At 35.3% G+C, this 13737-nt stretch overlaps 1 pseudogene; it reads left to right on the top strand.

Annotated features, from left to right (window-relative positions):
• The first annotated feature begins 6403 nt into the window (after window positions 1-6403).
• The window catches only part of LOC129217758 (chitin deacetylase 1-like), a 75796-nt pseudogene continuing 68462 nt past the window's right edge, over window positions 6404-13737 (top strand).

Here is a 13737-nt window from a genome sequence, read left to right on the forward strand (position 1 = left end):
GTCTTCACACGAAGCAACTTAGTTGAATCATCTTTTTGAAAAACTTGCCTGTCAACTAGTTGACTGGGGATTTTCATTGTCTTTACACGAAGCAACTTAGTTGAATCATCTTTTTGAAAAACTTGCCTGTCAACTCGTTGACAGGCGATTTTTATTGTCTTCACACGAGGCAACTTAGTTGAATCAACTTTTCGAAAGACTTGCCTGTCAACTCGTTGACTAGGGATTTTCATTGTCTTCACACGAGGCAACTTAGTTGAATCATCTTTTCGAAAAAACTTGCCAGTCAACTCGTTGACTAGGGATTTTCATTGTCTTCACACGAGGCAACTTAGTTGAATCATCTTTTTGAAAAACTTGCCTGTCAACTCGTTGACTGGGGATTTCCATTGTCTTCACCCGAGGCAACTTAGTTGAATCAATTTTTCTTCTAATAAGCCCCACAACACTGTTAAAGCTGACTCAACAAGTTTACTTGTGCGTAGAGCGAACCCTTGGCAATGCCCCGGTGAGTTGAATCAACTAAAAAGTTGATTCAACCCATCAAGGTGAGGATGGCTTTGGCTGCGCACATATGACTGGCATGCCTGACGAGTTTACTGACATGCGAGGGATGCCGGGAGATTCCTTCACTTTTCTGCCTGCTACACTTCCTGATAACCTAAAATTGATTCAACTTAGGTGCCTCATGTGAAGAAAGCCTTATATGTGTTGGGGAAAACATCATCTACAAGTCAATCTGAAGACGGTATTTAAAAAAGAACAAATATAAACTTACATTTTTATACATTTCTAACTTATTGTCTGCCAAACTTTGCTTACTTGTTTTCGTCTTGTCGTCAATCATTCATTGCCTGAAACATTGAATAATGGCTGATCCCCTAGTTACTCCAACATGAAACTTGGCACAAATAAAGAACATAACAGTATGTTATAATATTCAAAATCATTTTGAATGACCTTCAAAATTTAAAATTGTTTTTTTTTTTTTATCATGTATAATACATCATCTTAAAGCTTGTTTTAAGATCTTTAAAGTGGTATCAAGTTTTTGCATGTAGGGCAATTAGAAAAGAAGTTACGTGCGTTCAAAAGCTACTCCGTCTACCAAAATTCGATTTTTCGTAATGAATCCCAATCAAAAAATATTTGTGTTAAGAATCTAAAAACATGGATTTTTACTTTTATTACCAAATACTATCTGTGTGTAAAATTTTAGAAAAATCGAAAGGGGTCAGTTTGAAAATCGTACTTTTTTGATCGATTTAATATGGAATGGAACATTCCAGCATTTTTCCATTCAGGAATATTCTAGAATTTTCTGAAGATTACAGGGGTTATCCATTCATTATTAGCATTGAAATGCTATTTACATGTAAATGATCGAAATGTCACCAAGCTTGGTGACATTAGGTGATTTCTCGCCAAATTTGGTGCCGAAAATAAATTTTCAAAAGTAAGGCCAACTTGGCGATATTTTTTAAATTTCTCGCCAATCTCGTAAGCACAATGTTAAATGGTGAATAGCAAGCAAAGTCAACATGTTTCCAGAATTAACGCAATCAGAATTCAAGCAATTTTTAACGAAAATGAATAGAATAAACGCCAAATTTAGCTAAATTGCAATAAACTAAGCACATAAAAACATAAAAATAATTATTATTTACAAAATTTATAACAATATTGCATACACTAGCACAATGTAGGGAAGCACTTTTAACAACTTCAAAAATAGCTTTCAAACAGTCACTTCAGAATGATTGAACGATGCAATGAACTGTGCAAAATAAAATTTGTTCTGTAAAATGAAAAGCAGAAAACTTATTTCATAATCAATGTTGGGAGAGTGCAGCAGAGGGCTTTTAAATCATAAAAAAACAATCTTTTTTTTTTCAGCAAAAGTCAAACATACTAGAAAATTTAAAGTGGTAGCAGTCTCCGAATTTTTACATGGTCTCTAGCAAAGTAACTGTAGTTAAAGCTGTAAGACGGACTACAAAATAATTATAAAACTCACTTAATTATGAAAAAACAAACTGATTTACCGTCGGCAATAATCTCAATTGATCCATTAAAATGAAAAATCTACTGTTCTGTTATCCCCCCCCCCCCGTGATACTTTGAAAGTCGATGCCCCTGGTCTCAAGTGAGAAAAAACTGAATTTAGACACTTTGCTTTCTTTTGACGTAATTTAAGGAAGGAAGGAGAAATCTTTTCGACATCATTTGAGGAAGGAAGACGATGTCTTTTTTTACAGAAAACAGCAAGTTGGATTGTCGTTAACTGTGTGGGCAGATTTCGGAGATGTGTCGCTAAACTTTTTTTTTTAATGAAGATTACCGATTACAATGTGCGCAAAAAAAAACCCTTCAAAATACTTTTAAGATAATTCTTGCTGATTCTTATGCAAAATGACTCTCTGAACCCAAATATGACCACCGTTTTCCCCTACATGTCCCACTTTTTAGAAATGGCACCCACCCCCCTATTTTTTTCAAGTTTGCGACAGTTTCTTAAACATTATTTTTATTTGAAGGGGAAGGGAGCGAAAAAAGTCATTAACACTTTTCTGAGGGGCAAGAGAGGTTCAACGTTCAAAGGCATGATCATTTAGAGCACGTGGGGTGACTCATGAGGTTATTTCCCCTTAAAATATTTTTTAAATCATCAAAACCAATGGTTTCTTTTCCTGAGGGTTTGTTTTTCAATTTTCCTTTTATTTTTCAGCATAAAACCATAGCATAAAGCTTACTCCTATGAGCTCAGGTGGCTCCCAGGTGGTGTATGCAGTGTTCCGAATACCAGCAGAGTATTCGGAGCATCTCTATTATAGGCATATTTAAGTTCGTTTTTAATCATAATAGGGTTGTTTCCTTCAATCAAAAGTAGTACTTTTTGTCACTGAAATTGATAGAATAAGCACAAATAAATAAATAAATAACATGGACCCAGAAAATACTTTTATTTTCCCAACAGTTATTTTTTAATTAATTTTTAAAAATGTCCGATTCTTCAAACAAGGCGTGGTCTTTATGACCTCACAAATGATGCTCTTTGGCGCATCTTTCTACCACATTTCCACGTTATGATAATCAAGAAGGGAATTAAAATTGCGTTCTACGCTTGCTATCTTTACTCACGTTGCCAATACACGTGAGTAAAGATGCGAATTAAATATTTTGCTCTTTGAATGGCAACACTGAATGGCATTCCATCATTTGTGATGTCATCGGACAGAAGCGTAAATAATGAAAGCGCACCGATTTAAGTAATTTTTTAAAAATATTAAACTTAAACAAAGTATTTAAAAAATAGTCGGATCCTATGTTTTTAAACATGCTCTTTCAGAAAAAAAAAATACCTTTAAAATTTTGGAAACTACCCGATTATGTCTCGGAATGTAAGTTGAATAATACGGGAAGGTTCACAACTGAAGATCAGCGATTCGACACTTGCTTATGCAAAAGGCGATGCTTCAAATGTTTTTATTATTCTTTTACAACGTAAAATGTTTTTCGTACGTTGAGTTCATAGGAGTGAGTCCTTTACTCTGGTTTTATGCCAAAAAATAAGTAAAAAAATTCTACAAGAAAGCCCTAGGGAAAAAACAGAAAATGTAACACTTTTTTTTTTTGCCTAATCAATATAGCTTTTTTTTTTTTTTTTTTTTGTCTAATCAATATAGTTTTTTTTTTTTTTTGTTAATACAGAACCGTGATACAGAATCTTTTTTATAATTATTAGTATTATTATCTGGCAGGAACTGTAAAATTACTACTAAGTAAATTATTTAAAATATTTGTTAGTCTTCTCAACTTCACTCCCCAGTGAAATATGCAGCGATATTAGAACTTGCATTCGGTTTTGTGCCTTAAATCATAGATTTTTAAAAATTACATATTAGCTCGTCTCATTTTATATGTTTTTCTAAGTCTTTGTTACCTTCATAAATGTTGGTCATATTTATCTTATTTCATCAACATGATCAACGCTTTTATAACTCATAGAATATTTACTTGATAAGCTGTAAGTTAACGCCCTCGAGCCAGAACTACAAGCACATACCAACTCAACTGCCCGGTTACGACATCCACAGACTGCCGTTTTTCGTCCTTAAGGACTCATCAGTCCAGAATAATCGTAACCAATCCTCTCGCTGCTTCCAGATCACGATAAAATTAATTTTATAAATTTGAGAAGGATGATGGTAGGGATATCCTATTTTTCGCTCTTGAAAAAGTCAGGGTTTCCCAAACTTTTACGATTCCCAGCACCCATTGAGGAAAAGAATTTTCTCATGGCCCCCCTTGCTCTATTTGTACATATTATTCTTATCATGGATATTTCGATACTTTCCGATGGTGTTTCTGCCTTGCCGGGGCGGTTTAGACTTGCGTGCACTCTCGCGATCTATGTCGGCAGTAGCGTTGCTACTGGCAGGGTCACCCAAGCTAGACAGGTCAAAGGGTAGGTGCCAGACGAAAAGGAACACCCTGGTCCTCCAGGTTGGGGGTTATGCAGTAAGCCGGTAGCCTACTCATGTAAAAAAAAAAGCTAAACACTCGTAAGCTTCAAAGGAAAAACTCCAGTAGCGTAGCCAAAGGGGAGCCCACCGGGCCCAGGTCCCTCCCGAAATGTTCGTTACTGATGTTGTAATGCTTATTCATGTGGAATTTATGTTTAACATTTTTGTTTTTATATCTGTTCAAAAACTAATTTTTTCTTCTCTTTTTACATCTTAAACTTTTAAACTAATGTCACCAAACATAGTTATAAAAGCTCATTTTTAGACCTTCAGTTTTGAAAATTTTCCGAGGAAGAGCACTATTAAGATGCAGAAATAACAATAAGAAACTGTTAATCTCAATAATATTTCACGTGTTGAATTAAAATAATTAAAGTTAATGTGTTGTGACGGAATCACAAAAAAGTTTAATTCCATCAATTACAACAAAAGTGACAATATTTCAACTGAAAAAAAAATGCCCTTGACTCATATAAATTTTGTGAGTAAAGTATAATGTATGAAATAATTTGTAAAATCATTCCAATAAAATTAGTTTCAAAAAATCGTAAAAGTTATAATTTTCATGTAATTTTCCAACATATTCAATGAAAAATAGTTAAAGTGACCGTCTCTGTAATGCAAGTATTTGGGCCCCTACCGAAAAAGAATCCTGGCTACGCCACTGAAAAACTCACTGCACTATCCGAGACAAAATAAGGAATGAATCTATTCGAAGAGAATTACAGATATTCAGCTTCAATGAAAAAATGACTGAATATCGTAAGGATTGGAGAAGACATGTTCGACGTATGACACGAGGGGAACTTCTAAGTGCTGCCTTTTATTACAGACCAAGGGGCAAACGAGACCGTGGTAGGCCAAGGAAACGGTGGGGCGACCAAGAAGCCGGAACAGGCTATACGCGTAATTCTTGACGATGATGATGGGCACTTCGGCTGCACTTGTTACCATGGATACTTCGTCTGTGGATTCGCGGCACTCCTCATCTCTTCCTGCGGCACCCAATTTGGGAACCAGTGGCGGATTAACTAGGGGGCGGTGGGGGCGGCCGCCCTCTCCATGACCGGCATTTTCTAAAACCAATAATCTGGAATTGAAAGAATTACTAACAATCACTATTAATTTCAATATAGTACATTCCACAAGTTTGCTTTAAATTAAGATTAGACAGATAGTGTATTCGCGGATGAACAGCGTTACCCACTTTTTAATTTGAACCTTAGCTCGTCTCCCACCCCCTTTTTTTTTTTTTTTTTTTTTTGAACTTTGATAGTTTTCGTATTTCTTGGGCAAGCCCCCAAAGGGAAGATTTGACACTTCAAAGGGGCGATAAGTTCGTGAGGGGCTATTAGTATTTAAAAGATAGGATAAAGAGGGGGGACAATTGACTTCCTGCCCCCCCCCCCTTGCGTAATGGGTTTAGGGGGAGGAATGGCTTTTACAGTTTTCAACCGCCCCCCTTAAATAGATTGTAAATCTGCCCGTGTTGGGAACCCCTGGCTCCCACGGTGTTCTTTCAGGAAGGAACACCTTGGAAGGTAGCGGTTCCTTCAGGAAAACGATAAGTTCAAAGAGTTCCCTAAATTGTAAAAGGTTAAATATCTCCGTTAAGCTTATGGTTCTCAAAGGGTTAAGCTAATGTTTTGTATCACAACACCCAGTTGTTTAACCACCAACAAAACTCAAAGGCCGTATCGGATGCATTTTATTTTTGAGAGAGGAATCTGTCCAAGCGTATTGTTCACTTCCCTGCAGTGTCGTTCCACAAACCGCCTGACTTTCTCAGGTAGGTCAGTGACGTGCGGCGTGACGTCACTCGGCCCCTTCGTATAAAGGGCACAGAGCCGGCAGATCCAGTTTCTAATCCCTTTCTATCGAGATGCTGAAGACGTCGTGGATTGCGGTTGGGTTCGTCGGGATACTGGTGTCTGAAGGTAGGTTTCCTCATTTTTCGATCTCGATTTGTTGCATTCGAACAACGGTAGAGAGAAGTATCTGCAATATACACACAAAAATATCTTGCGCAATCTGGTCGTTTTGGGGAATGACCACTTTAATGGAATTGTCACATTAATAGTATACCCTTGTTTTCTGTGAACTTCAAAAACAGTACATAAATATGTCATATAAAAATAATTAAAGTATTTTTTTACTCAAAAAAAGAAGAACATTCATATATTCAGGTTTAAACTGATTTATTTTCTATTTAGCACTGGTGAGGAACATACTTATACATTAATGTATAGTTATTAAAAATGCTTGTGTACATCATGCGTGTATTGTATATTGCACTGCACACGTATGCTTGCGCTGATTTAAAAAAAAACACAGGTAATACATATTTATGTGTGTATACAATACATGCATTACGTATACTATATGAAATATAAAACTAGTAACCCCATTACAGTTTCATTATTATTATTTTTTAATTCCTTTTAAAGTGTTGTTCTTTACTATACCATTTAATATCGCATTATCATCATCATTCTACTAATAAATAAAACACTTTCCCTTGACTAAATCCTGAAATTCTATGATTTTTATTTAAATTGCTCCAATGAAATTGCTTGTTTTGCCGAATTGCTTGACTGCAGATGCTTTCTGGGATGTTACCCTGGAATCTGCTGGAAAGGTAGCCAATGAGGTTTCACCCAGTAGGACAATTATCACTCAGAATACTCTACAATTCTGTGCGTATCCCTGTTAAAATCTATCTAGCGGAGAAATTTATATCACAAAACCAGCAGCACAAATAAAAGTGCGTATATGAGGAGTCTTATTTTTTTCTTTATGTTTCAGTGCTGCAAATTCATATCTATTCCTTCCAATCTTTTCTTTACTAATAATAAAGCTGAAAGTCTCTCTGTCCGGAGGATGTCTGTAGGATGCCCGTTGGATGTCTGTGACGCGCATAGCGAATAGACCGTTCGGCCGATTTTCATGAAATTTGGCACAAAGTTAGTTTGTAGCATGAGGGTGTGCATCTCGAAGTGATTTTTCGAATATTCGATGCGGTTCTTTTTCTATTCCAATTTTAAGAAAAAAACTATCATAAATTACGAAATTATCGTAACGTGGAACCGTAACATGGGCACATGCCAATTGGCGAGATACGAACTTATCATAACGTGGAACTGTAACGCGGGTACAAGCCAATTGGCGAGAAAATTCACCATCCATTATTTGTAAATATACAGGCGAACCAAAATACCTTTTAATTTTTCTATCACGGGCAAAGCCGTGCGGGTGCCACTAGTTATTAATAAGTGTTTAAGAGGAGCAGTTCTACTTACCCCGTAAGTTTTTGCTGTAAGGGGTAAGTGGGTCCCCCTATAATAATGAGGATTTTAAAATCAAAAGCAATTCTAATTAAATGAGGAAATACAAGACAACTATGATGACCTAGTATGAACATAAAACTACATGAAATCTATCAGTTATTCTAAATGCGCGGCATAGCTACAGACGCTGAGGACGCTGTGTCTTGTAACTCCTTCATTTCAAAATCTTGAATACGCGTCTTTTCAATCTTAATGCTCTGACCTTCCGATGACGATCTTTATAGTGCATTGGGACTTGAGGTAAGAGAAACGCCTTACAGTCTTTTGGGAGTTGAGGGAAAAGGAGCTTCTCATAGTACAGAGTGTCGATAAAATCTTTCTCTAAAGAAGGAAATTTTTACTTCCTTTTACAAAAAAGGAAGTATTGTATTCGCAGAAAAAAAATTCACTCAAAAATCGACCTTAATTTCCAATTTGCTCACCCCTGAATGAATGTTTTTTTTTTTTTTTTCGACCCGACCACACGTGCACATATACCTAAGAAAGTATAGACGCCCGAAATATTCATTTGACGATTCCTGAGTTAATTACAAAGAGTTTTCTCGTGACGTCTGTATGTACGTATGTATGTGCGTATGTATCTCGCATAGCTCAAAAACGGTATGTCGTAGAAAGTTGAAATTTGGTGCGTAGACTCCTAGTGGGATCTAGTTGTGCACCTTTTCTTTTGGATGCATTCGAATGTTTCAAAAGGGGTCTTTTATACCTTTTTGGGGGGAAATCATTGTTGATTTCGATGCAAACTCAAGTGGTGTTATAATTTGGCGGACACTTGGCGATATATCGCCAAGCTTTTGGTCGCAAACTTTTGTCGCCAACTTGGCGACAAATTTGGAGATTTTTTTTTAATTTTTTTTTTTTAAATTTGGTTTCAGTTTGGCCACTGTTGGTGATATTTAGAGAGTTAACCATTGAATCACATTGAAATTGCCAATAATGGGGAAATAGTTCTGTGTAAAATGTTTTTATGCTTCGGTTCGCAACAAACTAGGGGTGAAAATACTTAATGTTTTCCTTGCTTACTCCAAGGCACTATTATCATTAATTTGGCGTAAAAGGAAGTCATGTGATGCACACATCAGCTCGTTTAAAAATGTGTTAGGCTTAAGCATGCTTTTTTTTTTTTTTTTTTCAATCCTTATCTCAAAAAGTTTTCACAACTTTAATAAACTTCTACGTCTGCACCTTTAGCAGTTATGAGATGATTTAGACCAGTGTATCTTAACCCGGAGACGAATGCCCCCATAAGGAGTGATCCGGCTCCTCAGGGGTGGGTGATAAATTCGTGGGGGGACGATAGGGAGTGGATGAGTATTTAAGACAAAATAATAATGATAAAAAGGCAGCGAATATTGAAATTGAAAATGTCTACAGAACCAATTGTTAAGTAAAGTAAGACAAATCAACGTTAGAAGAAGTACAAATTTGCAAATAACAGCAGACACGTGTTTCGGCGTTACAGGGAACGCCTTAAGATCCTATTCACTCTCTTAATTGTTGTGGAATTTATAGAATTAATTGTTGTTGTAAACTTGCCTATATTGGACAGACTCGGCGTGCTTCAAAAATTCGCTTGAAAGAGCATCAAAATTATGTGAAAAAAACAACAATTAAATAAGTCTAGTATTGCTCAACAGTGTTGGGATTCGAATCACTCTTTTGATTTTAACTCTTATCAGATTATCCAAAAATGCCCCAATTCATCAGATCTTGACTTTTGGGAATCCTTTCATATTTTAAGGAACAGTTCTAATTTAGTTAACGATCTTAGTGCAGTTCCATATTTTTCCAACATTTGGTTCCCATATCTTTAATACTGTCCTTTCCCCCATCCCCCCCCCTTTTTTCCCCATTCATTTTTATCTATCTTCCTTTGTTTATTGGCTTTTGTCGGGTGTCTTTTCATCCATAAGCTCATTGTTTTTTTCATTGAAAAAAGCGTTCCCTGTAACGCCGAAACACGTGTCTGCTGTAATTTGCAAATTTGTGCTTCTTCTAACGTTGATTTGTCTTACTTTACTGTTCAGCACAGAGGTATTTATTTATCCGATTGTTAAGTGTTTGAACAATGAATCACAAGTTTGAAGTTCAACAGCTTCCTCCATACACTTTGAACCGTAAGGAATTATTTCATCATTTATCCTCAAGTCTACGGATTAATATTTTTTTTTTTTTTTTTTTTTTTTTTTTCAATCTTAAGGAGTCTGGGTTATTCCCCCAAATTTCAAGAAGTCCAAGAAGTAAATTATTTATGAAACATTCTTTTTTAAATATTTCATGAATAATACTTATGTTTTTGAAAAGTACGTCAATGATCTTGATTGAGTATTTGTCTTCAAATACCTATCAGTTCATTTTCGAAATGAAAAAAATTAAATAAAAAGGTACTTTTAATAAGTAATTTATTTATTTACCAGTTTAAAAGTGATTGAATAAAATTGCTTTACTATTTTCATTTTACTGCGACTTAAAATCATTTATATTTTCAGTAATACGGTTTTTCGAGGAAGAAGGAGGGGGGGGGATAGGTGTCAGGCAACCTCCAAACGAGGGCGATGAACCCAAAAAGGTTGGGAACCACTGATTTAGACGATTTTTAACTTCGTACTAACCACCAGCGCAGCCGGAATTTTCGTTCTAGGAGGTGAGGCTTAGTCATAGAAGTTCTTATTTGGGCGCCAGGCATTAGCTAACATATCTCTGTTTTAAATAACATCGTAGTTGAGAAAAAAATATTTGGGGAACTTATCTAGGAGTTCGGGGAGACTGAGCAAAAAAAAGGTGATTTGAAACCAATTTGCATTATTTTTACAAAAAAAAATTGAATATTTCGGGGGGGGGGAGAACGTTCCCCGACGTTCGCCCCCACATACAGCGCTGGTTGTAACATGATATCGAATTCATTATTATTTGCTTTAATGTCTCAATATCGGGGACTTTTTTCATTGACAAAACCCCACAGAAGAATGCACCGAGTTTTTTTTTTTTTTTTTTTTTTACTGACGCCATGATCAGTTTTCGATTTTAGCGCCATCTACACCACATTAGCTAACATTGTATCAATGAGAAAAAAAACTTGATAGCATAAGGATCAAAATAAAAAAGAAAAAAAAAGAGCTTGCAATCCTAGACAATTTTTTACTTCCTTTTACAAAAAAGGAAGTATTGTATTCGCGAAAAAAATTTCACTCAAAAATCGACCTTAATTTCTATTTTGCTGACCCCCGAATGAATGTTAAGTTTATATTTCGACTCGACCACACGCGGAAAAGTGCCTACAAAAGAGCGGAATACATGCAATTGTATGCTCCCCAATACAGAAAACAATGCTTCATAAGGAAATTTTACCCTAAGAATAAAACCAAAGCTATTTGTTTCAGTATTGTTTTCCGCTTTCTTTTTTAACTACCGTCACTAGCGCAGCCAGAATTCAGCTACAGGGGGGAGGGGATCGGCCAAAAGTTCTCACTTGTACTTAAATTAATATATTGGGATTGTTGAAGCCAAGGGCTGTGGTAGGGGGGGGGGGGTAGCAGTCAACGCTGCTCCTTTGCTACGCCCTTGAGTCTCGTTAGAAAAACGAATTTTACATTTTTTTGAGTGATTTTTTTGGTGAGGAAAAAGTTATAATTTATTTTTTTACATTTTAAAAATTGAACAACAATTAAATTTTTGCCCCCAAAAAGTTACAGCAGAAGTGAACCATACTTTTGCTCCTCTAAATTTTTTTCAAAATATGGAAAGTATGCTTGCTATTTTATTTTTGTCATTAGTTGAATCTGTACATTTTCATTTTTACTTCCTTTTACAAAAAAGGAAGTTTTGTATTCGCGAAAAAATTTTCACTCAAAAATCGCCCTTAATTTCCATTTTGCTCACCCCCAAATGAATGTTGAGTTTTTTTTTCGATTCGACCACATGCGGAAAAGTGCCTAAGAATGTATAGACACGCGAAATATCCATTTTGACCATCACCGAGGTAATTACAACGACTTTTCTCGTGACGTCTGTATGTATGTGCGTATGTGTGTATGTGCGTATGTGCGTATGTATCTCGCATAACTCAAAAATGGTATGTCCTAGAAAGTTGAAATTTGGTACATAGACTCGTAGTGGGGTCTAGTTGTGCACCTCCCCTTTTGGTTGCTTTCGGATGTTCCTAAGGGGGTCTTTTGCAAGTTTTTGGGGGGAAATCATTGTTAATTTCGATGTAAACTCAAGTGGCGTTATAATTTGTCGTACACTTGGCGATATATCGCCAGTCTTTTGGTCGCCAAGTTTTGTCGCCAACTTGGCGACAAATTTGGCGTTTTTTTTTTTTTTTTTTTGGTTTCAATTTGGCCATTGTTGGTGATATTTAGAGAATAAATATTGAATCACATTAAAATAGCGAATAATGGGGAAATGACATTAAATTGGAGTAAAAGGAAGTCATGTGATGCACACATCAGCTCGTTTTAATTTCATTTATTTTCTATCTAAATATTCTCTCGTTGCCTATTATAAACATACTTAAAGCTTCCTTTGATTCAAAACATGCATATACGAACGATAGAGCCACAATGGTTTCGTTTCCAAAATTTTAAAAGTTTTTTTTTTCTGAAAGAACATGCTAAAAAACATAGGATCTGACTATTTTTTAAATAATTTGTTTATGTTTAATATTTTTAAAAAATTACTTGAAATCTGTGCGCTTTCATTGTTTATGCTTCTGTCGTGTGACATCACAAATGATGAAATGCCATTCTGTGTTGTCAATCACAGAGCAAAATATTTAATTTGCATCTTTACTCACGTGTATTGGCAACTTGTTGATTATTATAACGTGGAACCGTGGTAGAAAGATACGCCAAAATGCATCATTTGTGACGTCATAAAGACCACGCCTTGTTTTCAAAATCGGACATTTTAAAAAATTTATTAAGAAATAACTGTTGGGAAAATGAAAGTATTTTTAGGGTCCATGTTTTTTTTTTTTAACTCAATCTATCAATTTCAGTGACTAAAAGTAGTACTTTTGACTGAAGGAAACCACCCCATTACATTTATTACTAACAAATTGAAGTATTCAGTTTATGAAATTATGCAATTGGAATATTTTTTCTCCTAACACGTCAGGATTTTGCTCGCAATAAGAAACTTATGCTACTGCAAGTTTTATACTAAACTGATTGGATCTTTATTCATTAATAAAACCGGGTTTTCGTTATATGCAGGATTGATGCAAAAAGATTAACTTGCATAAGATCGTAAAATTTTTCATCTATTTCTGGATAGATTTTCTATCATGTCCTATCCATCCATCCACTAAAATATTAAAATCTGTTCGCGTCTGTCTGTCTGTCTGTCTGTCTGAAGATCGATCTTCTCGAGAACCGCTGCGAATCGAGGGTCAAACGAGATACCGATCAATTCGAAATTTTCCAAAGAAAACAATAGGACAAATCTCGTAATTGTATGACTTTAATTAGCGGAGATATTAATTAAAACGTTAATTAACATAACGTTATTCAGGAATTTTTATTTATTTCCTGTTGCCATTTTGCATATGGGTGAGCAAGTAAAATTCTAATAATTGTTTTAAAAGAAATTTTTTTGGCTGCTTTCCAAATCTTAAAACAACGTTTCCATCTAGAATTTCATTTTGAATTAGTTTAAAATTGGTTGTTCTATTCGGATAGCCTTAATTTTATCGTCTGTCTTTTTTTTTTTATTTTTTACATTCAACGTTCTTAACTCTTTTAAGCATATTAAAGTTGTTTCTTTAGCTATGTTTATTGATTGTAGTGTAAGTTTATCATTCACCGGCCTCCTATTTTGGTACATTTAGGATGTGCGACTAATTATGTTTATTTTGTTGGACT

The sequence above is a fragment of the Uloborus diversus genome, chromosome 2 (assembly GCF_026930045.1).
Source record: "Uloborus diversus isolate 005 chromosome 2, Udiv.v.3.1, whole genome shotgun sequence".
Lineage (NCBI taxonomy): Eukaryota > Metazoa > Arthropoda > Arachnida > Araneae > Uloboridae > Uloborus > Uloborus diversus.